Source organism: Cicer arietinum, chromosome 5 (genome assembly GCF_000331145.2).
Source record: "Cicer arietinum cultivar CDC Frontier isolate Library 1 chromosome 5, Cicar.CDCFrontier_v2.0, whole genome shotgun sequence".
NCBI lineage: Eukaryota > Viridiplantae > Streptophyta > Magnoliopsida > Fabales > Fabaceae > Cicer > Cicer arietinum.
The window spans coordinates 32890681-32894847 of NC_021164.2; positions in this window are offsets into that span (position 1 = coordinate 32890681).

The following is a 4167-nucleotide window of genomic DNA, read 5'->3' on the forward strand; positions in this document are numbered from 1 at the left end:
AATGGAGAATTGGGTTCTTTGACAACTTTATTGCTGTGCTATTATCACACAAAATCAGAGTGCAGGTGTTGTCTTCATCCATATTGCTTGACAAGTTGCTGCCCTAACTGCTACAAACTTAGCTTTAGTTGTAGATAAAGTGGCAACAAGTTGCATTTTAGAGGACCAAGCATTTGCACCAATGATCAATAATTACACATAGCCAGAACACATTGTCTGTATACCCAACAACTCAATATTCCCTCCCTTCTTGAACATGATTCCAAAGTGTATAGTACCCTGCAAGTATCTCTGTATTGTCTTCAAAACTTGTAGATGAACTTGATGAAGGTGCAAACACGAGAAGGGGTTTGAATCGTATTTGACTAAGTTTGATTCTTTTTTCTAATTTATTTAAAATAGGTTTAGGTTTAGTGACTTACTTAAAATAAAAGTAGTAGCAATTGAGTTAAGTGATCAGAAGCAGAAGTAAAACAAGAATTATTGAATTAAAGTGACACAAGAATTTATGTTGGTTCACCATTAATTTGGTAGTTACATTCAGTCCCCTTACTCATAAGGATTTGATCTACTAATTCAAAACATGAATTACACATCACTTGACCCTACAAACCATTCTTCCAAAAACAACCTGACACCTACCAACTTCTTGAGGAACACAAACACCTTGACTCTACAAGGCAAGTCTTCTCAACACAACCAAAAAACCTACAGATTGTTTGAGGAACACGAAAACCACTATTGGACTAGGTTATAAGATTTTAGAACAAATTAGTTTGCTTCTAACAAGTTGATTGTAACAATGACTCTCACACTAGAAAATACTTAGAATTTTTTTTTTTTGAGCAAGTGTTTATCTAGACCTTAACCTTATGAATTCTAATGACTTTAGACATTTTGGTGTTCGTGAGTTCTCTTATTTTCTTCTTCAGTTGTGGCTATCTATTTATAGAATAGATTAGGATTTCTCCTTTGTCATTGCAAAATCTGAATCATATATTTCCAAATAATAAATGTATCTTCTTATGAGTGTTTCTTCTTGTAAATAATTATTGATCATATCTTCTTGTAAATAATTCATATCTTCTTGTAGATAAAATCTTGATCAAATCTTCTTTTAAATAATTCATATTTTCTTGTAGATAAATCTTGATTAAATCTTCTTGTAAATAATTCCTATACTCTTGTAGCTAAATCTTGATCAATTATTCTTGTAAATAATTCATATTTTCTTGTGATAATTTGTGATCCAATCTTCTTGTAAATAATTCATATATTCTTGTAGATAAATCTTGAACAAATCTTCTTGTAAAAAACTCATAACGTCTTGTGATAAATTTTGATCAAATCTTCTTGTAAGTAAGTCATATCTTCTTGTGACAAGATCTTGATCATATCTTCTTCAAATATTGACCATATTTTCTTTTAAACTTTGTCAAATATTTTCTTCAATTATAAATCTAAATCAAATCTTATTTTAGATTATCTTCAAAAACTCGATTTTTTTTCATACTCTTGCATGATTCGGTCTTCACAAGTTTTTTATTAAGATTGTTCTTCGATTATGGATTTGATCTTATTTTGATTTGATCTTATTTTAGATTATGGATTCAGATTGTTCTTCGATCTTCACAAATTTTTGATTCGGTTAAGCCTTCTTTTCATACTTAATTCTTTCAATTTCAGTCATTGACTTTTGATCAAAGGCATTGACTTTCTTGTTGGAGTGAAATGTTGTAATTCTTGAATAACGATATTCATGGGAAGAGTTGCATGACTTAGAATTAGTGGCATTGGAAAAATCAACTAGTTGAAACTTCAGAGTCAATGCAATATTAGAGGCTATATATCAGAGGCAACATTTGGAGTGTAGCACCATTTTGATCAGCATATTGTGGGATTTTAATTTATGATTTGAACAATCTATTCCGAGTTAATTATAACTTGATATGAACAATCTTTAGAGGCATGTTGAGTTTGTGCTAATCAGAGACATGCAAGGGCTTTAGAGGCATACTATAAACTTAGTCTTCTAATAGTCTTTAGAGGCGGTCTTCAAACCCAGACTTTACACTCATACATTTTAGGCAATCTTCGTAACCTTCAGAGGCACGTTACTTTCAAAGGCATATGTTCAGAGGCAGACACATATACTTTGTGTTCCTTTGATCTCGTGCCTCTAGTCACTTCCTCTAGTTGGTTCCTGTGATACATTCCTCCGATTTTCTTCGTCTAGTATATTCCTTTGATTTTCTTCTTCCAATATTTGCATACTTATTGAAGCCATTAATTCAAATTTATTGTTCTAAAAAAATACTTATATTAACATCATAAAATATTTGTGGATTTGATTGATTTTATTATTAATAAATTTTATTCAGTTATTAGTTTAGAAGAAAAAATAATAGTAGTACTTAGGAAAAAAATTATTATAAATAAAAAGGGTAAAGAGGGGAGGGGGGGGAGTATGCAGTTATTATTATTAATTATTTTTTTTATAAAAAAAATGATTCGATGAAGTTTTTAAATAGGGCATGAGTGATGGGTGTACGTAGGTAGGATTGAGCCGGTTTTGACAAAACCCGATACTCGACCCAATCGATTATTTTTGAGTTGGGTTAAGTTCTAACCCGTATTTTTTTATTTAACCCGAACAAACCGACCTGATCAAGAACGGATTGGGTTGGGTTGACGGGTTATACATAAATAATAACCTATTTGTTATTTTATGGGAAAATATAATTAATGAAAATATATTTAATACTTGAATGTCTCAAAAACTATAAAATTTCAATCACATCATTCAATTCTTTAAAAAATCATCAACCTTTCACACAAAAAAATAAATCCAACAATCTTCAAATACATAAATAAGCTTTCATCATTTTCCTTTCCAAGAACAATTGTCTTTTGTTTCTTATCAACTTGCCTATTTGGATTTTTAGAGCACTTATCTATATGTCTAAGCAAGTTAGTGGGTCCACGACTAGAAGAAGCTGCATACACTTTCCCACAATACTTACATGTACCTGTATCATTTCCTTTATTAAAATTTAACCAAGCACTAGAAGAGGCATTACTAGGTTTTCTTTTGGTTACCTGTTTCCTTGAGTTGGCAGCAATGGTGAGATACCTAAATCTTGTGCTTGTTGTGATGAATCTTGTTGTGCTTGTGGAGCAAATTGATTAGGAGCTTCTTGTACTCGTTCCATTTATCTCAAATCTATGCAATAATATAATTAGAAAATTTCAAAGGTAAAAAGAAAAGTAAGAGAAAACAACTAGCATTGCTACTTGGTCCACCATATTACTTTCATCATTACACATAACCCACCAACCATTTTAGTTTACTAAGCTACCATAATTTTTTTAACAGTAGTGCTTCATTTGTTTATAGTTAGAGTACTTACTATTTTTGTAACACCCCAATATTTTCATATATATTATATATGTGTCTTTTAGTAATTTTCGTAATTTATTATTTAATTAATAATTTATTCTACATGTAAAGAAATTAAATTAAAATTTACAACTCCCTATTTTACTTGAATAATTATAACCTTTATTTTTATTTAATTATTTTGGTGTGACATTACATTAGAACGGTTTATGGCATAATTATTTCCTATGTGGACAACTGTGTATTTTATTTATTTGATTATTTTCGATAATCATGAAATTGATGTGTTAGATATGTTGACTTTATTTTTTATACGTGACCTGCAGTGATATTTTTGTCTTACTTGATTTATTTTAGTTGATGAAAACATTAGTTGAATTATTTAATTAAACTATAATTTATAGAAGTTATATCATTTATTAGTTTTATTTTAGACCAAATAAGTATTTAACCAAGGAGATAATAGAATTAGTGAAAATCCTTAGTTTTATTTATATATATTTTTTAATTAATTTAGCATGACAATAGTAAGATAATTGTTTCTTTAATTTTAATTATTTGATGAAGTATATTTATATTAATTAATTAATTAATTGTTGGGGTTTTATTAGTAATTAATTAAAACTCGTAGGAGTATTTTTTTTAGAGTGAACAATGACCAAGTCAATTTTTGTCAAAATTTAATCATCCACACTATATTTTATTGTTAATAGCATTTAACTATAAAACCGTGTGTTTTCTACTTTACATCCACTCAAATGTGTAAC